General features: G+C 39.9%; 1 pseudogene; it reads left to right on the top strand.

Moving 5' to 3' along the window:
• The window catches only part of LOC143713538 (uncharacterized), a 66,404-nt pseudogene extending 43,304 nt beyond the window's left edge, over positions 1-23,100 (top strand).
• Positions 23,101-24,333: the final 1,233 nt, after the last annotated feature.

Below are 24,333 nucleotides of genomic sequence, written 5' to 3' on the forward strand. Positions count from 1 at the left end.
AGTGAAAATCAAGACGGCAGACAGGAAGTTTGGCTGACTTTGGTCTTAATTGATTCCTTGGGTAATGCTGAAAACAAAGATACCAATTTTGCCAGAGTGATTACAATAGGCAAATTCCTTCAAAAGTTATTAGCATTTTTGGAAATATAATTTTAACTTTTGACCAAAAGGAGGCGCTCTCTCAAAATCTTTTGAGTACCTTCAGGAGATAGTGCTGGTGGCAAATTCTGAGTTTCATAATGTTACAGCAATGCATTTAAGTATAGCATTTTACATCACAAAACTGTATTGAAGTCAATGGGATTTTCATGTTTTGTTCTATTATAGGGCCACCAAGAGGCAAAATCTCACAATTTTTTTTCATGTGTCCTTGGAATGAGCCCATACATGTGTGTGCCAAATTTGGTGAAAATATCTCAATTCGCTTCGGAGTTTTAGACATTTATATGAAAAAAAGCATCAAAAATGACCGACACGTGACTTTGATTTGATTTTACTACCCCTTACCATCAATATTTTGGCATTTGGGCTCTCACATATAGTTAACAAGCTATGGTTCCAAACTTCTGACGGTGGTTTCGTCTCGATCGGACTAGCGGTTTCGAAGATATCGGCAAATGTTTTTTAAGCGCTAAATCACAACGCTACACAAACCGTAAGTCGAAACCTAGCATGTTTGGTATCTGTGGACTCGGCAAGGATTCAGGACCTCAACGAGATGACTCCCGTGAAAATAAGTCAACCACAGCCAGAGTTATAAGCATTTGAAAAATACATTTTACCACTAGGTGGCGCTGTTTCGAAACTTCTCAGGCTCCTTCAGGGCATCGTACCGATGACCCATACCGAGTTTCGTAACAATTCGTTCATGAGTTCAAAAAATACAGCATTTTAGCACATAATTCAAAATGGCCGACAGCCAAAATGGCCGATCTGGGAAAATTCGATATCAGTCGACTCGGCATGACGCCCTGAATCTACAGAGACCACTTTTATGATTTTTGGACAAACCGTTCAGAAGTTATGAGCGAAAATAGCCGTTTTTCATATCTCCGGACCAGTAGGTGGCGCTGCGCCGAAACGCAGCATGTAGCCTCAGGTCATGCTTGTGATGACATGTACCAAGTTTGGTCTGAATACGATTAAGCGTTGCGGAGATACAGCCTTACGTCTGTTTTTGCAAGCGCTACGTAAAATTTGTTTGCGCGTTTATCGAAAGTGGTTTGACGAATCAACTTGAATTCCATAACTTTTTGTCGGCACTGCCTGGAGATGATCTGGTGCAATTTTGGTGAGAATCGGACAAACCGTCTAGGACGAGTTCGCAAAAGTAGGTTTTTTGGACAATTCAAAATGGCGGCCATATTTTTATGACGGAAAATGACGTCATAGGGTGCGGTCGAATCGTCATGAGCTCAGGAATCAGAGGAAAAAAGAATTTTGTTGATAGGCCTAACGGTTCAAAAGTTATTAGCATAATAAAAGTGAAACTTTGGACAGGTGGTGGCGCTAGAGGCAATGAATTAGAGACACCAAAATTGGTGCAATTACTGTTGGGACTGTCCTCTATCAGAATGTCAAACCGGAACAACTTTCCCGGACACGGTTCTAGGGGCTGCCATAGACGCCCAGTCGGAAGAAGAAGAAGAAGAATAATAAATATAGCTGCAAGCAGCCATTACCGGGGCCAAGCGCAAGAAGCGGAAACAGATGCCATCATGGGTGGAAGTTTCAGACCAACTGCAGTAAGGAGCAATTAAAGACATTTAAAGATGAATTTAGGCAAATGGCTAAAAAATCATATAGAGTAACTTTTAAGATGATTTAATGGATTATGACTTTCGACCAATAGGTGGCGCAGTTACGAAATCGATGTGATGTGGTCAGAGTGAGGTGACAATGACACATACAAAGTTTGGTGTCAAAATATCAAGGCATTGCAGAGATAAAGACTTAATAGTCATTTTGGCAGCATGTCTCAACTTTGCTGCTGCGGTATACGAAAACGGTTTCGTCTACCGTCACGAAATCCATAACTTTTAGTCGGCACGGTATGGAGATGACACGATTCGATTTTGGTGAAAATCGGACGAATGGTCTAGGAGAAGTTCGAAAAAGAAGGTTTTGAAAGTAAATAAAGATGGCGGACAGGAAGTTCGTCCAAATACGTCAAACTTGGTATCTATGTTCTCAGCATGACCCAAGGAATCTATTAAGACCAGTGTCATTACAATAAGCACATTTAAAAAAAAGTTATTAGCATTTTTGGAAATGTAATTTTAACTTTTGACCAACAGGTGGCGCTGTCTTGAAATCTTTTGAGTACCTTCAAGGCAAGGTGCTGGTAACTAATTCTGAGTTTCATAATGTTACAGCAATGTGTTCATTAAGTATAGCATTTCACATCACAAAAATGCATTGAAATCAATGGGATTTTCATGTTTTGTTCTATCATAGCGCCACCAAGAGGCAAAATCTCACAATTTTTTTTCATGTGTCCTTGGAATGAGCCCATACATGTGTGTGCCAAATTTGGTGAAAATATCTCAATTCGCTTCGGAGTTTTAGACATTTATATGAAAAAAACCATAAAAAATGACTGACACGTGACTTTGATTTGATTTTACTACCCCTTACCATCAATATTTTGGCATTTGGGCTCTCACATATAGTTAACAAGCTATGGTTCCAAACTTCTGACGGTGGTTTCGTCTCGATCGGACTAGCGGTTTCGAAGATATCGGCAAATGTTTTTTAAGCGCTAAATCACAACGCTACACAAACCGTAAGTTGAAACCTAGCATGTTTGGTATCTGTGGACTCGGCAAGGATTCAGGACCTCAACGAGATGACTCCCGTGAAAATAAGTCAACCACAGCCAGAGTTATAAGCATTTGAAAAATAAATTTTACCACTAGGTGGCGCTGTTTCGAAACTTCTCAGGCTCCTTCAGGGCATCGTACCGATGACCCATACCGAGTTTCGTAACAATTCGTTCATGCGTTCAAAAAATACAGCATTTTAGCACATAATTCAAAATGGCCGACAGCCAAAATGGCCGATCTGGGAAAATTCGATATCAGTCGACTCGGCATGACGCCCTGAATCTACAGAGACCACTTTTATGATTTTTGGACAAACCGTTCAGAAGTTATGAGCGAAAATAGCCGTTTTTCATATCTCCGGACCAGTAGGTGGCGCTGCGCCGAAACGCAGCATGTAGCCTCAGGTCATGCTTGTAATGACATGTACCAAGTTTGGTCTGAATACGATTAAGCGTTGCGGAGATACAGCCTTACGTCTGTTTTCGCAAGCGCTACGTAAAATTTGTTTGCGTGTTTATCGAAAGTGGTTTGACGAATCGACTTGAATTCCATAACTTTTTGTCGGCACTGCCTGGAGATGATCTGGTGCAATTTTGGTGAGAATCGGACAAACCGTCTAGGACGAGTTTGCAAAAGTAGGTTTTTTGGACAATTCAAAATGGCGGCCATATTTTTATGACGGAAAATGACGTCATAGGGTGCGATCGAATCGTCATGAGCTCAGGAATCAGAGGAAAAAAGAATTTTGTTGATAGGCCTAAGGGTTCAAAAGTTATTAGCATAATAAAAGTGAAACTTTGGACAGGTGGTGGCGCTAGAGGCAATGAGTTAGAGACACCAAAATTGGTGCAATTACTGTTGGGACTGTCCTCTATCAGAATGTCAAACCGGAACAACTTTCCCGGGCACGGTTCTGGGGGCTGCCATAGACGCCCAGTCGGAAGAATAATAATAATAATAATAATAAATATAGCTGCAAGCAGCCATTCCGGGGCCAAGCGCAAACGCAGACGACAAGACATGCCAACATGGCTGGAAGTTTCAGACCGACAGCAGCAAGGAGCAATTAAAGACATTTAAAGATGAATTTAGGCAAATGGCTAAAAAATCATATATACAGTAACTTTTAAGATGATTTAATGGATTATGACTTTCGACCAATATGTGGCGCAGTTACGAAATCGATGTGATGTGGTCAGAGTGAGGTGACAATGACACATACAAAGTTTGGTGTCAAAATATCAAGGCATTGCAGAGATAAAGACTTAATAGTCATTTTGGCAGCATGTCTCAAATTTGCTGCTGCGGTATACGAAAACGGTTTCGTCTATCGTCACGAAATCTATAACTTTTAGTCGGCACGGTATGGAGATGACACGATTCGATTTTGGTGAAAATCGGACGAATGGTCTAGGAGAAGTTCGAAAAAGAAGGTTTTGAAAGTAAATAAAGATGGCGGACAGGAAGTTCGTCCAAATACGTCGAACTTGGTATCTATGTTCTCGGCATGACCCAAGGAATCTATTAAGACCAGTGTCATTACAATAAGCACATTTAAAAAAAAGTTATTAGCATTTTTGGAAATGTAATTTTAACTTTTGACCAACAGGTGGCGCTGTCTTGAAATCTTTTGAGTACCTTCAAGGCAAGGTGCTGGTAACAAATTCTGAGTTTCATAATGTTACAGCAATGTGTTCATTAAGTATAGCATTTCACATCACAAAACTGCATTGAAATCAATGGGATTTTCATGTTTTGTTCTATTATAGTGCCACCAAGAGGCAAAATCCCACAATTTTTTTCTTGTGTCCTTGGAATGAGCCCATACATGTGTGTGCCAAATTTGGTGAAAATATCTCAATTCGCTTCGGAGTTTTAGACATTTATATGAAAAAAAGCATCAAAAATGACTGACACGTGACTTTGATTTGATTTTACTACCCCTTACCATCAATATTTTGGCATTTGGGCTCTCACATATAGTTAACAAGCTATGGTTCCAAACTTCTGACGGTGGTTTCGTCTAGATCGGACTAGCGGTTTCGAAGATATCGGCAAATGTTTTTTAAGCGCTAAATCACAACGCTACACAAACCGTAAGTTGAAACCTAGCATGTTTGGTATCTGTGGACTCGGCAAGGATTCAGGACCTCAACGAGATGACTCCCGTGAAAATAAGTCAACCACAGCCAGAGTTATAAGCATTTGAAAAATAAATTTTACCACTAGGTGGCGCTGTTTCGAAACTTCTCAGGCTCCTTCAGGGCATCGTACCGATGACCCATACCGAGTTTCGTAACAATTCGTTCATGCGTTCAAAAAATACAGCATTTTAGCACATAATTCAAAATGGCCGACAGCCAAAATGGCCGATCTGGGAAAATTCGATATCAGTCGACTCGGCATGACGCCCTGAATCTACAGAGACCACTTTTATGATTTTTGGACAAACCGTTCAGAAGTTATGAGCGAAAATAGCCGTTTTTCATATCTCCGGACCAGTAGGTGGCGCTGCGCCGAAACGCAGCATGTAGCCTCAGGTCATGCTTGTGATGACATGTACCAAGTTTGGTCTGAATACGATTAAGCGTTGCGGAGATACAGCCTTACGTCTGTTTTTGCAAGCGCTACGTAAAATTTGTTTGCGCGTTTATCGAAAGCGGTTTGACGAATCGACTTGAATTCCATAACTTTTTGTTGGCACTGCCTGGAGATGATCTGGTGCGATTTTGGTGAGAATCGGACAAACCGTCTAGGACGAGTTCGCAAAAGTAGGTTTTTTGGACAATTCAAAATGGCGGCCATATTTTTGTGACGGAAAATGACGTCATAGGGTGCGATCGAATCGTCATGAGCTCAGGAATCAGAGGAAAAAATAATTTTGTTGATAGGCCAAACGGTTCAAAAGTTATTAGCATAATAAAAGTGAAACTTTGGACAGGTGGTGGCGCTAGAGGCAATGAGTTAGAGACACCAAAATTGGTGCAATTACTGTTGGGACTGTCCTCTATCAGAATGTCAAACCGGAACAACTTTCCCGGACACGGTTCTAGGGGCTGCCATAGACGCCCAGTCGGAAGAAGAAGAAGAATAATAATAATAATAATAAGAACCGGAACAGATACAATAGGTGCCTCCGCACCTTCGGTGCTTGGCCCCTAATAAGAACCGGAACAGATACAATAGGTGCCTCCGCACCTTCGGTGCTTGGCCCCTAATAATAATAATAAGAACCGGAACAGATACAATAGGTGCCTCCGCACCTTCGGTGCTTGGCCCCTAATAATAAGAACCGGAACAGATACAATAGGTGCCTCCGCACCTTCGGTGCTTGGCCCCTAATAATAATAAGAACCGGAACAGATACAATAGGTGCCTCCGCACCTTCGGTGCTTGGCCCCTAATAATAATAAATATAGCTGCAAGCAGCCATTCCGGGGCCAAGCGCAAACGCAGACGACAAGACATGCCAACATGGCTGGAAGTTTCAGACCGACAGCAGCAAGGAGCAATTAAAGACATTTAAAGATGAATTTAGGCAAATGGCTAAAAAATCATATATACAGTAACTTTTAAGATGATTTAATGGATTATGACTTTCGACCAATAGGTGGCGCAGTTACGAAATCGATGTGATGTGGTCAGAGTGAGGTGACAATGACACATACAAAGTTTGGTGTCAAAATATCAAGGCATTGCAGAGATAAAGACTTAATAGTCATTTTGGCAGCATGTCTCAACTTTGCTGCTGCGGTATACGAAAACGGTTTCGTCTATCGTCACGAAATCCATAACTTTTAGTCGGCACGGTATGGAGATGACACGATTCGATTTTGGTGAAAATCGGACGAATGGTCTAGGAGAAGTTCGAAAAAGAAGGTTTTGAAATTAAATAAAGATGGCGGACAGGAAGTTCGTCCAAATACGTCAAACTTGGTATCTATGTTCTCGGCATGACCCAAGGAATCTATTAAGACCAGTGTCATTACAATAAGCACATTTAAAAAAAAGTTATTAGCATTTTTGGAAATGTAATTTTAACTTTTGACCAACAGGTGGCGCTGTCTTGAAATCTTTTGAGTACCTTCAAGGCAAGGTGCTGGTAACAAATTCTGAGTTTCATAATGTTACAGCAATGTGTTCATTAAGTATAGCATTTCACATCACAAAACTGCATTGAAATCAATGGGATTTTCATGTTTTGTTCTATTATAGCGCCACCAAGAGGCAAAATCTCACATTTTTTTTTCATGTGTCCTTGGAATGAGCCCATACATATGTGTGCCAAATTTGGTGAAAATATCTCAATTCGCTTCGGAGTTTTAGACATTTATATGAAAAAAAGCATCAAAAATGACTGACACGTGACTTTGATTTGATTTTACTACCCCTTACCATCAATATTTTGGCATTTGGGCTCTCACATATAGTTAACAAGCTATGGTTCCAAACTTCTGACGGTGGTTTCGTCTCGATCGGACTAGCGGTTTCGAAGATATCGGCAAATGTTTTTTAAGCGCTAAATCACAACGCTACACAAACCGTAAGTCGAAACCTAGCATGTTTGGTATCTGTGGACTCGGCAAGGATTCAGGACCTCAACGAGATGACTCCCGTGAAAATAAGTCAACCACAGCCAGAGTTATAAGCATTTGAAAAATAAATGTTACCACTAGGTGGCGCTGTTTCGAAACTTCTCAGGCTCCTTCAGGGCATCGTACCGATGACCCATACCGAGTTTCGTAACAATTCGTTCATGCGTTCAAAAAATACAGCATTTTAGCACATAATTCAAAATGGCCGACAGCCAAAATGGCCGATCTGGGAAAATTCGATATCAGTCGACTCGGCATGACGCCCTGAATCTACAGAGACCACTTTTATGATTTTTGGACAAACCGTTCAGAAGTTATGAGCGAAAATAGCCGTTTTTCATATCTCCGGACCAGTAGGTGGCGCTGCGCCGAAACGCAGCATGTAGCCTCAGGTCATGCTTGTGATGACATGTACCAAGTTTGGTCTGAATACGATTAAGCGTTGCGGAGATACAGCCTTACGTCTGTTTTCGCAAGCGCTACGTAAAATTTGTTTGCGCGTTTATCGAAAGCGGTTTGACGAATCGACTTGAATTCCATAACTTTTTGTCGGCACTGCCTGGAGATGATCTGGTGCAATTTTGGTGAGAATCGGACAAACCGTCTAGGACGAGTTCGCAAAAGTAGGTTTTTTGGACAATTCAAAATGGCGGCCATATTTTTATGACGGAAAATGACGTCATAGGGTGCGATCGAATCGTCATGAGCTCAGGAATCAGAGGAAAAAGGAATTTTGTTGATAGGCCTAACGGTTCAAAAGTTATTAGCATAATAAAAGTGAAACTTTGGACAGGTGGTGGCGCTAGAGGCAATGAGTTAGAGAGACCAAAATTGGTGCAATTACTGTTGGGACTGTCCTCTATCAGAATGTCAAACCGGAACAACTTTCCCGGACACGGTTCTAGGGGCTGTCATAGACGCCCAGTCGGAAGAAGAAGAAGAAGAAGAAGAAGAAGAATAATAATAATAATAAATATAGCTGCAAGCAGCCATTACCGGGGCCAAGCGCAAGAAGCGGCAACAGATGCCATCATGGGTGGGAGTGGCAGACCAACTGCAGTAAGGAGCAATTAAAGACATTTAAAGATGAATTTAGGCAAATGGCTAAAAAATCATATATACAGTAACTTTTAAGATGATTTAATGGATTATCACTTTCGACCAATAGGTGGCGCAGTTACGAAATCGATGTGATGTGGTCAGAGTGAGGTGACAATGACACATACAAAGTTTGGTGTCAAAATATCAAGGCATTGCAGAGATAAAGACTTAATAGCCATTTTGGCAGCATGTCTCAACTTTGCTGCTGCGGTATACGAAAACGGTTTCGTCTATCGTCACGAAATCCATAACTTTTAGTCGGCACGGTATGGAGATGACACGATTCGATTTTGGTGAAAATTGGACGAATGGTCTAGGAGAAGTTCGAAAAAGAAGGTTTTGAAAGTAAATAAAGATGGCGGACAGGAAGTTCGTCCAAATACGTCAAACTTGGTATCTATGTTCTCGGCATGACCCAAGGAATCTATTAAGACCAGTGTCATTACAATAAGCACATTTTTAAAAAAGTTATTAGCATTTTTGGAAATGTAATTTTAACTTTTGACCAACAGGTGGCGCTGTCTTGAAATCTTTTGAGTACCTTCAAGGCAAGGTGCTGGTAACAAATTCTGAGTTTCATAATGTTACAGCAATGTGTTCATTGAGTATAGCATTTCACATCACAAAACTGCATTGAAATCAATGGGATTTTCATGTTTTGTTCTATTATAGCGCCACCAAGAGGCAAAATCTCACAATTTTTTTTCATGTGTCCTTGGAATGAGCCCATACATGTGTGTGCCAAATTTGGTGAAAATATCTCAATTCGCTTCGGAGTTTTAGACATTTATATGAAAAAAAGCATCAAAAATGACTGACACGTGACTTTGATTTGATTTTACTACCCCTTACCATCAATATTTTGGCATTTGGGCTCTAACGTTTAGTTAACAAGCTATGGTTCCAAACTTCTGACGGTGGTTTCGTCTCCATCGGACTAGCGGTTTCGAAGATATCGGCAAATGTTTTTTAAGCGCTAAATCACAACGCTACACAAACCGTAAGTTGAAACCTAGCATGTTTGGTATCTGTGGACTCGGCAAGGATTCAGGACCTCAACGAGATGACTCCCGTGAAAATAAGTCAACCACAGCCAGAGTTATAAGCATTTGAAAAATAAATTTTACCACTAGGTGGCGCTGTTTCGAAACTTCTCAGGCTCCTTCAGGGCATCGTACCGATGACCCATACCGAGTTTCGTAACAATTCGTTCATGCGTTCAAAAAATACAGCATTTTAGCACATAATTCAAAATGGCCGACAGCCAAAATGGCCGATCTGGGAAAATTCGATATCAGTCGACTCGGCATGACGCCCTGAATCTACAGAGACCACTTTTATGATTTTTGGACAAACCGTTCAGAAGTTATGAGCGAAAATAGCCGTTTTTCATATCTCCGGACCAGTAGGTGGCGCTGCGCCGAAACGCAGCATGTAGCCTCAAGTCATGCTTGTAATGACATGTACCAAGTTTGGTCTGAATACGATTAAGCTTTGCGGAGATACAGCCTTACGTCTGTTTTTGCAAGCGCTACGTAAAATTTGTTTGCGCGTTTATCGAAAGCGGTTTGACGAATCGACTTGAATTCCATAACTTTTTGTCGGCACTGCCTGGAGATGATCTGGTGCAATTTTGGTGAGAGTCAGACAAACCGTCTAGGACGAGTTCGCAAAAGTAGGTTTTTTGGACAATTCAAAATGGCGGCCATATTTTTATGACGGAAAATGACGTCATAGGGTGCGATCGAATCGCCATGAGCTCAGGAATCAGAGGAAAAAAGAATTTTGTTGATAGGCCTAACGGTTCAAAAGTTATTAGCATAATAATAGTGAAACTTTGGACAGGTGGTGGCGCTAGAGGCAATGAGTTAGAGACACCAAAATTGGTGCAATTACTGTTGGGACTGTCCTCTATCAGAATGTCAAACCGGAACAACTTTCCCGGACACGGTTCTAGGGGCTGCCATAGACGCCTAGTCGGAAGAAGAAGAAGAAGAAGAAGAATAATAAATATAGCTGCAAGCAGCCATTACCGGGGCCAAGCGCAAGAAGCGGAAACAGATGCCTTCATGGGTGGGATTGGCAGACCAACTGCAGCAAGGAGCAATTAAAGACATTTTAAGAGAATTTTTGCAAAATGGCTGAAAAATCATATATAAAGTAACTTATAAGATGATTTAATGGTTTATCACTTTCAACAAATAGGTGGCGCAGTTACGAAATCGATGTGATGTGGTCAGAGTGAGGTGACAATGACATACAAAGTTTGGTGTCAAAATATCAAGGCATTGCAGAGATAAAGACTTAATAGTCATTTTGGCAGCATGTCTCAACTTTGCTGCTGCGGTATACGAAAACGGTTTCGTCTATCGTCACGAAATCCATAACTTTTAGTCGGCACGGTATGGAGATGACACGATTCGATTTTGGTGAAAATCGGACGAATGGTCTAGGAGAAGTTCGAAAAAGAAGGTTTTGAAAGTAAATAAAGATGGCGGACAGGAAGTTCGTCCAAATACGTCAAACTTGGTATCTATGTTCTCAGCATGACCCAAGGAATCTATTAAGACCAGGGTCATTACAATAAGCACATTTTAAAAAAAGTTATTAGCATTTTTGGAAATGTAATTTTAACTTTTGACCAACAGGTGGCGCTGTCTTGAAATCTTTTGAGTACCTTCAAGGCAAGGTGCTGGTAACAAATTCTGAGTTTCATAATGTTACAGCAATGTGTTCATTAAGTATAGCATTTCACATCACAAAACTGCATTGAAATCAATGGGATTTTCATGTTTTGTTCTATTATAGCGCCACCAAGAGGCAAAATCTCACAATTTTTTTTCATGTGTCCTTGGAATGAGCCCATACATGTGTGTGCCAAATTTGGTGAAAATATCTCAATTCGCTTCGGAGTTTTAGACATTTATATGAAAAAAAGCATCAAAAATGACTGACACGTGACTTTGATTTGATTTTACTACCCCTTACCATCAATATTTTGGCATTTGGTCTCACATATAGTTAACAAGCTATGATTCCAAACTTCTGACGGTGGTTTCGTCTCGATCGGACTAGCGGTTTCGAAGATATCGGCAAATGTTTTTTAAGCGCTAAATCACAACGCTACACAAACCGTAAGTTGAAACCTAGCATGTTTGGTATCTGTGGACTCGGCAAGGATTCAGGACCTCAACGAGATGACTCCCGTGAAAATAAGTCAACCACAGCCAGAGTTATAAGCATTTGAAAAATAAACTTTACCACTAGGTGGCGCTGTTTCGAAACTTCTCAGGCTCCTTCAGGGCATCGTACCGATGACCCATACCGAGTTTCGTAACAATTCGTTCATGCGTTCAAAAAATACAGCATTTTAGCACATAATTCAAAATGGCCGACAGCCAAAATGGCCGATCTGGGAAAATTCGATATCAGTCGACTCGGCATGACGCCCTGAATCTACAGAGACCACTTTTATGATTTTTGGACAAACCGTTCAGAAGTTATGAGCAAAAATAGCCGTTTTTCATATCTCCGGACCAGTAGGTGGCGCTGCGCCGAAACGCAGCATGTAGCCTCAGGTCATGCTTGTGATGACATGTACCATGTTTGGTCTGAATACGATTAAGCGTTGCGGAGATACAGCCTTACGTCTGTTTTCGCAAGCGCTACGTAAAATTTGTTTGCGCGTTTATCGAAAGCGGTTTGACGAATCGACTTGAATTCCATAACTTTTTGTCGCCAATGCCTGGAGATGATCTGGTGCGATTTTGGTGAGAATCTGACAAACCGTCTAGGACGAGTTCGCAAAAGTAGGTTTTTTGGACAATTCAAAATGGCGGCCATATTTTTATGACGGAAAATGACGTCATAGGGTGCGATCGAATCGTCATGAGCTCAGGAATCAAAGGAAAAAAGAATTTTGTTGATAGGCCAAACGGTTCAAAAGTTATTAGCATAATAAAAGTGAAACTTTGGACAGGTGGTGGCGCTAGAGGCAATGAGTTAGAGACACCAAAATTGGTGCAATTACTGTTGGGACTGTCCTCTATCAGAATGTCAAACCGGAACAACTTTCCCGGACACGGTTCTAGGGGCTTCCATAGACGCCCAGTCGGAAGAAGAAGAAGAATAATAATTACCGGGGCCAAGCGCAAGAAGCGGAAACAGATGCCATCATGGGTGGGATTGGCAGACCAACTGCAGCAAGGAGCAATTAAAGACATTTTAAGAGAATTTTTGCAAAATGGCTGAAAAATCATATATACAGTAACTTTTAAGATGATTTAATGGATTATCACTTTCAACCAATAGGTGGCGCAGTTACAAAATCGATGTGATGTGGTCAGAGTGAGGTGACAATGACACATACAAAGTTTGGTGTCAAAATATCAAGGCATTGCAGAGATAAAGACTTAATAGTCATTTTGGCAGCATGTCTCAACTTTGCTGCTGCGGTATACGAAAACGGTTTCGTCTATCGTCACGAAATCCATAACTTTTAGTCGGCACGGTATGGAGATGACACGATTCGATTTTGGTGAAAATCGGACGAATGGTCTAGGAGAAGTTCGAAAAAGAAGGTTTTGAAAGTAAATAAAGATGGCGGACAGGAAGTTCGTCCAAATACGTCAAACTTGGTATCTATGTTCTCGGCATGACCCAAGGAATCTATTAAGACCAGTGTCATTACAATAAGTACATTTAAAAAAAAGTTATTAGCATTTTTGGAAATGTAATTTTAACTTTTGACCAACAGGTGGCGCTGTCTTGAAATCTTTTGAGTACCTTCAAGGCAAGGTGCTGGTAACAAATTCTGAGTTTCATAATGTTACAGCAATGTGTTCATTAAGTATAGCATTTCACATCACAAAACTGCATTGAAATCAATGGGATTTTCATGTTTTGTTCTATTATAGCGCCACCAAGAGGCAAAATCTCACAATTTTTTTTCATGTGTCCTTGGAATGAGCCCATACATGTGTGTGCCAAATTTGGTGAAAATATCTCAATTCGCTTCGGAGTTTTAGACATTTATATGAAAAAAAGCATCAAAAATGACTGACACGTGACTTTGATTTGATTTTACTACCCCTTACCATCAATATTTTGGCATTTGGGCTCTCACATTTAGTTAACAAGCTATGGTTCCAAACTTCTGACGATGGTTTCGTCTCGATCGGACTAGCGGTTTCGAAGATATCGGCAAATGTTTTTTAAGCGCTAAATCACAACGCTACACAAACCGTAAGTCGAAACCTAGCATGTTTGGTATCTGTGGACTCGGCAAGGATTCAGGACCTCAACGAGATGACTCCCGTGAAAATAAGTCAACCACAGCCAGAGTTATAAGCATTTGAAAAATAAATTTTACCACTAGGTGGCGCTGTTTCGAAACTTCTCAGGCTCCTTCAGGGCATCGTACCGATGACCCATACCGAGTTTCGTAACAATTCGTTCATGCGTTCAAAAAATACAGCATTTTAGCACATAATTCAAAATGGCCGACAGCCAAAATGGCCGATCTGGGAAAATTCGATATCAGTCGACTCGGCATGACGCCCTGAATCTACAGAGACCACTTTTATGATTTTTGGACAAACCGTTCAGAAGTTATGAGCGAAAATAGCCGTTTTTCATATCTCCGGACCAGTAGGTGGCGCTGCGCCGAAACGCAGCATGTAGCCTCAGGTCATGCTTGTGATGACATGTACCAAGTTTGGTCTGAATACGATTAAGCGTTGCGGAGATACAGCCTTACGTCTGTTTTCGCAAGCGCTACGTAAAATTTGTTTGCGCGTTTATCGAAAGCGGTTTGACGAATCGACTTGAATTCCATAACTTTTTGTCGCCAATGCCTGGAGATGATGTGGTGCGATTTTGGTGAGAATCGGACAAACCGTCTAGGACGAGTTCGCAAAAGTAGGTTTTTTGGACAATACAAAATGGCGGCCATATTTTTATGACGGAAAATGACGTCATAGGGTGCGATCGCATCGTCATGAGCTCAGGAATCAGAGGAAAAAAGAATTTTGTTGATAGGCCTAACGGTTCAAAAGTTATTAGCATAATAAAAGTGAAACTTTGGACAGGTGGTGGCGCTAGAGGCAATGAGTTAGAGACACCAAAATTGGTGCAATTGATGTTGGGACTGTCCTCTATCAGAATGTCAAACCAAAACAACTTTCCCGGACACGGTTCTATGGGCTGCCATAGACGCCCAGTCGGAAGAAGAAGAAGAAGAAGAAGAAGAAGAAGAAGAAGAATAATAATAATAATAATAAGAACCGGAACAGATACAATAGGTGCCTCCGCACCTTCGGTGCTTGGCCCCTAATAATAATAAGAACCGGAACAGATACAATAGGTGCCTCCGCACCTTCGGTGCTTGGCCCCTAATAAGAACCGGAACAGATACAATAGGTGCCTCCGCACCTTCGGTGCTTGGCCCCTAATAAGAACCGGAACAGATACAATAGGTGCCTCCGCACCTTCGGTGCTTGGCCCCTAATAATAAGAACCGGAACAGATACAATAGGTGCCTCCGCACCTTCGGTGCTTGGCCCCTAATAAGAACCGGAACAGATACAATAGGTGCCTCCGCACCTTCGGTGCTTGGCCCCTAATAATAATAAGAACCGGAACAGATACAATAGGTGCCTCCGCACCTTCGGTGCTTGGCCCCTAATAAGAACCTGAACAGATACAATAGGTGCCTCCGCACCTTCGGTGCTTGGCCCCTAATAATAATAATAAGAACCGGAACAGATACAATAGGTGCCTCCGCACCTTCGGTGCTTGGCCCCTAATAATAATAAGAACCGGAACAGATACAATAGGTGCCTCCGCACCTTCGGTGCTTGGCCCCTAATAATAATAATAAGAACCGGAACAGATACAATAGGTGCCTCCGCACCTTCGGTGCTTGGCCCCTAATAATAAGAACCGGAACAGATACAATAGGTGCCTCCGCACCTTCGGTGCTTGGCCCCTAATAATAAGAACCAGAACAGATACAATAGGTGCCTCCGCACCTTCGGTGCTTGGCCCCTAATAATAAGAACCGGAACAGATACAATAGGTGCCTCCGCACCTTCGGTGCTTGGCCCCTAATAATAAATATAGCTGCGAGCAGCGATTGCGGGCCCAAGCCGGTGGCACCGCCACCCCGGTGCCTTTACCTAAAGGAAACATACTTCCTACATACATAGGAATACATACATACATACCACCCAAAAGTGCCCAAAAGGTAGTAAAATAATAATAATAATAAATAATAAATAATCCTAAGGAAAACAATAGGGCCTTCGCCTTTTCAAGGCTTGGGCCCTAATAATAAATAATCCTAAGGAAAACAATAGGGCCTTCGCCTTTTCAAGGCTTGGGCCCTAATAATAAATACTCCTAATTTATTTCTCCAGTTCACGCGAAAGAGATCGCACCGGCGCTTCCACGTCCTCCTGATTATATGTCTGCTGTATTTGCTTCTAATTTATTAATTCCAAGCAATTAGTTAATGAAACGGTGATTAAAATTAAGATACAATTTATACAAAACGAAATTTAATTTAAAGAAAGGCTTTCTACAAAACAAAACTTAATAAAAGTGGTCAAAATCATGTCTGACCCATCTTATGATCCTATCTTACTCGTGCTGTTCACTTTTTATATAATCGACAGATTTAATAAAAAATTAAAGCTGCACGCAGCATTTATCGGTGTTCAAGCAGTTAAGGCAGTTAAGCTCAAAAGCATCAAAAGACATTAAGTTTCATGTAGCAAGCATTTAACCACTGACATCATAGATGGAATAGACCTTGTTTTAGCATGATTTACCATGATATACCAAATTTTAGTGTGATTTTTCATTATTTACCATGTTCCAGTATGATTTACCATGAATCTAGTATGATTTACCATAGTTTACCATGATATACCAAGTTCTAGTATGATTCACCATGATTTACCCTGTTCTAGCATGATTTACCACAATTGAACACATTCTAGTATGATTTAATATGATTCTAGCATGATTTACCATAGTTTACCATGATTTACCATGTTATAGCATGATTTACCATGGTATACCACATTCTAGAATGATATACCAGGATTGTAGCATGATTTGCCATGATACACCATGTAATAGTATTATTGACAATGATTTACCATGTTTCTATCGTGATTTACCATGATGCACCACATTGCTAGCATTAATGTGAAGTGTCAATAAAAATAAAGTGACAAACTTTGATAAAATATGATTGTCTTATAATAGTTAACATGTAAAAACTGGTTTGCTTTAGTGCAGAATACTGGTGAAAATCAAGTGTGTCAAAATGAAAGTGAGTCAGTAAGTGGTCTTCTACTGCCCTCTGCGTGCCATTCTACTTATTAATAAAGTGTTTTCACAAGTGTTTATGCATTCATATGTAGACATATGCTTACACACACACACACACACACACACACACACACACACACACACACACACACACACACACACACACACAAAGACAAATGTTGTTGTTGTTGTTTTCAATGCTATTGAGATGTCAATAATATTCAATGCCCCCCATTTGGTGAGAGTTTTATTCTAGCAGTTCATCCAATAAGCAGCCCGAGGAAAGCTTTGAATGAAAGCTTCTCAGCCAATCAGCGGCTTCTACCCCACGTGTGGACTATTAAGCCTGCATCGTAACCAGCAAGTGATCTATTTAAAAGACTGACGTTGGCGTGGAAGCTTTCGAAGCAAGATGAATGAGACAGACACAGACGGTAGGTATAAGCTAATACGAAATGCAAAGCAAAACAGCTTGTTTGTGCCGTTGAGAAGCGCTGAGACAGAGATGAAGGGGAATTGTTTTTTTGTTTTTACTGGTTCATCAGTTTTCTGGAGGCCCACTTGCAATCAAAGTTCTGGAGTCGCTATTGCTACTTATACCTATAGTTTAAATGTTGAAGTTAACATTAACAATGCTGTTGGCTAGAAGTGCAGTTTAATAATAAATGTTAACTAATGTAGGCTGAGTGTTACCGATGTTTATTACACCGATTCAGACGTCTCGTGTGTTCAGTGTTGGACCGATCAGTTGTTTTAACTATTCATTAAAGTGAATGGTTCAAATGAGTCATTTGTAGTGTATGTTGTAGTCATTAGTAGACTTCTAGCCTGCATTGTGTGATTACGGTAGGTTAGGACATCGCACAAGTTTCGTCAATACAGCAAACATTTCTTCACTGGACAGGTTTTTTTTTTCCGTGCATGTATTAAAATGTGGTGTATGTCAGCGTAATGGCCAAAACGCTTTTTATAGAGGCTAAGAAGATAGAGTTTTTTTTTTAGCACACTTCATTCCGTGGTAGTTCAGGAGAATAAAAAACCTCCAAAAGCTCGATGTGAAACTGCGGTCTTTTGACCTTTTACTATTGTGTAAAGTAAATTGATTCTGATTGCTAGCGTGAGGGAGAGAGAGCAACACAGCGCTCGTGTTGAGAGTGCGCGCGCGTGGCGTGGGTGCTCTCTCTGTGTTTGCTCGTGCGCCCAGGTTAGCGCAGCAGTCATTCTATTCTACATCATTCACTTATCAACAAAGGATGGAATGACAAAGTTTTGCTTTGACGGCCGCCAGAAAAAAATCCATGCAGTAAAATCCCTGTTATGTCGAAATAACATGATATTCTATTGAAATAACGACTTCATATTTCAAAATAACAAGATAAGTGTTGTCTTTTTCTTCAAAATGCGTTCCAGGTTCATAGAACACAGCGTGGATATAATTGATTCCAGACATATTTTTTGGTGGTGCATATCGGGGTGGTTTGGTCTTTCCTGGGGGTGTTGAATCACCTGCTAGGAAACCCTTAGGCGCTGCTATATAGCTATATATCGTGCAGGAGCCCAGTAGGTGGCGTTAGTGCAAGTGTAACATCTATTGCTAAAGAAATATATAACAAGAAGCGGCAACGGTAAAGCTGTAAGACGTGTAAAATGTCTTCTCCAATGAAAAAACCGAAAGTTGAGGAAACTGACGATACTTCTGGATATATCCACAATGTTAGCCCTGTAAAAAAGGCAGCCAAGAGTGGTAATAGCTTTTTTAACGCCGTTTTTCAAACAAGCCGTGAAGACTTTCGTAATGTTGTTGTCTTTGCAGCAGAAAAACGAGCCTCCTTTTTACAGGCCAATAAGAACAAGAGTCCGGTGTAATTGAAAATGATCAAACGCGCCGTCAGTGAGTATTTATTTTGTTATGTAAATATTTACGCTTTTATGTAATGTTACTGGTTATTAATATGGTTGTTTTTCTAGGTAGAGATGGCGGAGATTTTGACATACAGTGTGGTGGCAATACCGACATTTCTGTGGTAGCCGATTAAAAATCCACCGGTGAAATACAAGACCATCGCCGAGGTGAAGTCAATGGCCCCAAAGCAGAACGTAAGAAGTTATTGATTTGTTTTGCTTTTAAATTAGTAGTAATTTGGTTAAGTAGGGTAACGATATATTAAGTGTGTGTATACGTGGTGTGATTGGTTTAATTGGACATTTAAGATCATTGCCAAGTTACTTTGGGTGTTATTTATCAGTGGAGAAAGTTTTCAAATAATGTCATAGTAGTTCCAGTTGCATAGGGCAATTTCTAGCCTGCCATTAAAACCTTTTATCTACTTCATAGTACACCGATAATGTGGCGTTATAATTTATTGGTTTTTGTTGTAAATGTATGTTGAAAGAATAATGTAAGAAATCAAAGTACTTTTGCATGTCATTGATCGCATTACATTTACAGGAATTAGTTTCTCAGCAGCAACGGAATTTTACTTTGCTCGGTTAGTGGTGCTGCGCCGTTTGTTTACGTGTTTTACACTGTCTCTCGGTGGCCTAGTTAACTAATATCAATCCGCCGCTGCTGTTGACTGTTAATAATACAGGGAAGAAAGTGTGGCAATTGCAATGCGACAAGTGTACTTTGATTTCTAACATTCTGTCAACACACATTTACATCGATAGTTTGGCGTTATCATTTATTTGCTTTTGGTGTACTGTGGAGGCGGTAAAACTGTTTTTAATGGCAGGCTAGCGGTTAACGTTGAGTCGCGCTAGCCTAGCACCTGCAAACTATGCAACTGTAATGACTGGATGGCATTTTTTGAAAACTGTCTCCACTAGGCTAACTTCGAAATGAGGCCCGATGTCAAATGCTGAACCACCCTTTTAAAGTGAGATCACTGGTTTGGTGATGTCAGTCATTGTCAAACAACGAAACAAAGAAAAAGAAAAATCACGTACTGCTTTTGACATAGTAGTAGTTTTTTATTTATACATTGAAAAGTTTTTTATTTTTTTAATCTGTAAGTATGATATTTTATAAATGGCTAGACCAGAATTAAGAACATTCCCTTATTTTGGTAAATGTTGATCTAATGCATAAATAATTAAGATATATTTTATTTTTTTGAAAATAGTAATGTATTTAGTGCAGTATTAATGCAGAGCTGATGATTGTAATGTTGAGGCAGTACATATAACATTTTGTATGACTTTCATGATTATTCTTTATCTCTACATATTTCATTCTATAGTTAATACGGCTGCAACAACACATTGCTTAGTAAAATAATCTATTATGAATTTCGTTGTCACGTGACTATTGCACCACTTTAAGGTATTGTAGGTAGAAATCCCCAAAAATACTTTTTTCCAATTTTTTTCAAACTGTCTTTATATATCAATGCATAATTAAAATGTAAGTACTCTGGAAAATAAATTATAAAAATCGAGTTTCTGTAGTTCTCTCAGGACTGTAATAAACACAGCTCATTATTCCAACCGGGACGAAAGAAATGATTGGCTGGGGCGACTGTCACTCTCCCTCGCTACCATGGATACCACCTCTGCTGATACAGGAGGAGCCCAAATGCACGCACACGTTTGAAAAGGAACGGAAGGTAGTAATAACAAACAATTATGGCAGAGAAAGAACAGTCACAATTCTCAGTAACGTTACCTGCATATAGAGGCAGCGAAGTCAAACGAGTTAAAAAAAGGAAGACAGTATTTGAAAAGACTATGAACAAAAAGTCTTTGGATAAATAAAGAAATCATAAGAGAGTCGGCGTGGCTTTCCAGCGTCGGCTACTACTGAGTGATCTCAAGGGGCTGAAAAGTGACTCCATGATGGCTTTATTTCGGCTGGACAGGTAATCTTGCTGTTTTCATTTTGATGGCATTTATTTTTTCATGAAGCATGTATCACTAGCACACCTAACTACCTAATATTAGCTACCTAACGTTACGTAGCATAACTAACGGTACTGGCTTAGCTATGACAGTGTAACTTTGGTGTCGACTAGTATAACGTTACTGTTAGTGAGCCAGGGTTGAGACGATAAATAAGCAATAGGCCTATCTGCAGTCGAAAGCTGTTTTATTTAATTTCGCCGAATCTAACTTTAGGTTAAAAAGTTTAGGGGATCTATTTTTATACCTAGCTTTACCCTCTGCCTAAACTGTGTTCCTATTTTCACCGTGAACTCTACCTACTCCGTTTTTTCACGTTTGGTTTGTTGTTATATGCTCTACATATGTTTACATATGTCTTTATGTTGTATCTGTATGTGCTATACAATGTTGTGTGTGTGTGTGTTATATTATCTTATTGGGTCTGCAATGCAGTTGTGAGAAGGTGTTTGAGTGTATGTAATTCAGTTTATCTGTAAACAATCTTATGTTATGAATCTTACAAATTCACCTTCATCACAGTGTAACTGATAGTAACGGCAAACGTGTATCAATGAAGCTATTTATAGCTTTGCCTTATATTGAGTTTGATTCCGTTACGAGCTAGTAAAATATTTTAAACTTTACAAGTATCGTTATGCGAGCTGGATAGTGAGTACTAACAGCCATGTTAATTGTTTATATTCATACTGATAAAGTTAGTTATTTTATTACTTGTGATTCTGACATGATGTCACTACATCTGGTAAAGCTGGTAAACACGTCCGACTCTTCCAGCTGAGCAAATGGCCGGGATCGCGCGTTCATGTGTTTTGGGGGCGTGGCTTTGGAAGGAGCCGAGTAGGGAGGGGGTGGGAGTTAATGGAATAATGAGCTGTGTTTATTACAGTCCTGAGAGGACTACAGACACTCGATTTTTATCATTTCTTTTCCAGAGTACTTACATTTTAATTATGCATTTATATATAAAGACAGTTTAAACAAATTTTGACAAAAAGTATTTTTGTGGATTTCTACCTACAATACCTTTAAGTTATGGAGATTTGTGTGTATAATAAAAAAAAAGTTGAGTTGTGCAGGGCAGAGCTGTGAAGCGAACTTGGTTGTGCTGTCATACATCATTTTGGGGCTTGAATGTCACTTTATTTTACTTTGTAGCAGTAATTTATCAGCAGAAATGTAGGGGTGTTACAAGACAGTGTGCGTGTGTCTAACACAGTGTGTGTGTGTGTGTGTGTGTGTGTGTGTGTGTGTGTGTGTGTGTGTGTGTATATCTATAGATGCTTGCATGCATTTGTCCATATAAATAAGACTTAATGTCTAGCCATGATTTATAAGTAATTCAATTGTTTGAATAAAGTTGCTTGTTTGGGGGGAAAGAAAAAAATAGGAATTTTAAGTTGTAAATGTATTTTTTGATGCACCGTTAGTGTATTATATTGTTAAATATGCACTTGTTTGTTTTCCAGAACTTAAAACGGATGACTATGTAATAGAAATTGTTTTTTTGTGTTTGTTTGGTTAAAGATATTTTCTGTTTGTTTCAGGTTCCTGCAGTGAAAGTGAAGGTGATCCATGTTGGCTGTGTGCCTAAAATGATTGATATGTTTGGTGTGATGGCTGAGATGCAGACTTGTTATATCGCTGATCACACTGATTACATAAAGATTCAGTTGTGGGAGAGGCAGCTTGGAGTGTTGATCAATGGCCGATCGTATGACATCATGAATGTGTCTACCAGGGAGTTTGGTGGTGAGATGTTCCTGACTGCAAGTCGATACACTGAGCTGAATGAGGTGGCAGCTTTGCCTGATGTGAAGGTGGATGCTTCATTTGCCGTAGATGAAGGCGAGGCCAGATCATTGACTGGTAATGTCACTGCTGCAGAGGTCACTGTCCGGCGATGCTGTACAAAGTGCTCTGTCTGGCAGGCAGAGTTTGATGGCAAACGGAAATTTCATCGCTGTGAAAAGTGTGGGATGCTGCAGAGGTCTGAAAGTTTCCAGGCCAATGCAACTGCCAAAGGGTCCTTGTCAGGAGATTTTGGAGAAGAAGATGTGAAAGTGCCCAATTCAGTCTTGAGAAATTATTTGGAGAAAGAGGGACTGCTTGCGCTACTGTTGGATAGACAGGACATTGAGGAGCATTTGTTTGAGATGGGAATGTGCAGTTTTAAAATGCTGGACAACACTGTGGTTGCACTGATGAAGGTGGAGAATGCTGTTAAGCCTGTGGCTGAAGAGTCAAATTTGCTTGAAGGTGAAGGTATTGAAATGGACAATTGGTTTGTTGAAGGTGATGTGTTAGATGAGCCTGTGCCAGCTACATGTCAGAAGTAAAATTCACTGAACAAGTTCATTAATGTTAACTGAGTAGGACACTTAAAACAATTTTTTTTTGTATGTATATAAGTCAATTCAACTATATTGTTCTATATATATATATATATATACTTTTTTTGTTTTGTGTAATATTATTTCTATTAAAAATATTTTGTAACGGTTGAAATTTATATTGTGGTTTATAATTTTATGTGTAGTGGTAAATGTAATGCTTGGAGATTTTTAATGCTTGGAGATTTTTAATGCTTGGAATTTTTTTTTTAATATATATATTTTTTTTATTTAACCGTTTGCACTTGTTTACATTGGTTTTGAAGTGTCAAGAGAGGTTTTTATTTATGAAAGACAACTATAGCCTATTTTGTAAAGTTTCAAATGGACATAATTGAAAATGTAACTTGTCTTTTTTTTTTTTTGGAAAGTTGTTTTTATAGTTGGGTTTGTCATGTTATAAGACTAAGTGTTTCAATTAAAGAATTCTTTAAATGTATTGAATTTGTGTTTTACTTGTATGTGTTATGAAGGGAGTATAATGTTTGCTAGTGATCAGCATTATCTAGAGTTGGCTGGGGTTTTTTTAAGTTACATTTAAAAGTTATCTAGTGATGCAGTAGTTGAAATTAACTTTAGAAAACAACAGTCATTCAACATGTTTTTCTTTAATTATATATATTTATTTTAACTGGCAGTGTTTAAATAGTGTTTAAACACTACTGCTAGTGTTTGCACTAAGCATATTTTCTTATATGATATATTCTTGTGGCGAGGGACGGCCGAGGGACGTGAGAGAACGGCGCGAGGCCGGTGGTGCGATTGCTAATCAGCAACACCTGTATAGCACACCGGTCTCGCATCTCTCACGGAGGAGCGACGACATTAATGATCGAGAGAGGAACAGGCCTGGTTTTAGTTGTTCTGGTTTTTGTATTTGTGTTTTATTTTAGCCAGCAGTCGTCCGCGAGGGGCTGCTGGCCGTTATGTTTATTTTGAGTAAGCCAGCAGTCGTCCGCGAGGGGCTGCTGGCGGTATTTTAGTTTGTTTATTTTATTTTAAATAAAGTTTGTTAAATGTTCGCCGGTTCCCGCCTCCTTCTTCCCTGAACATTGTTACAATTCTATTTACACTAAAAATAGCAGTTTTTTACAATATGTGCCAGTAGTTGTTAGATAATTTTTAGGTTTCTAAATTGTTAGACATTATTTGCATCTCTGTATTGTTGTTCATGAACAG

This window comes from Siphateles boraxobius, unplaced genomic scaffold, assembly GCF_051911475.1.
Source record: "Siphateles boraxobius isolate OS27281-9 unplaced genomic scaffold, OSU_SipBor_1 52, whole genome shotgun sequence".
Lineage (NCBI taxonomy): Eukaryota > Metazoa > Chordata > Actinopteri > Cypriniformes > Leuciscidae > Siphateles > Siphateles boraxobius.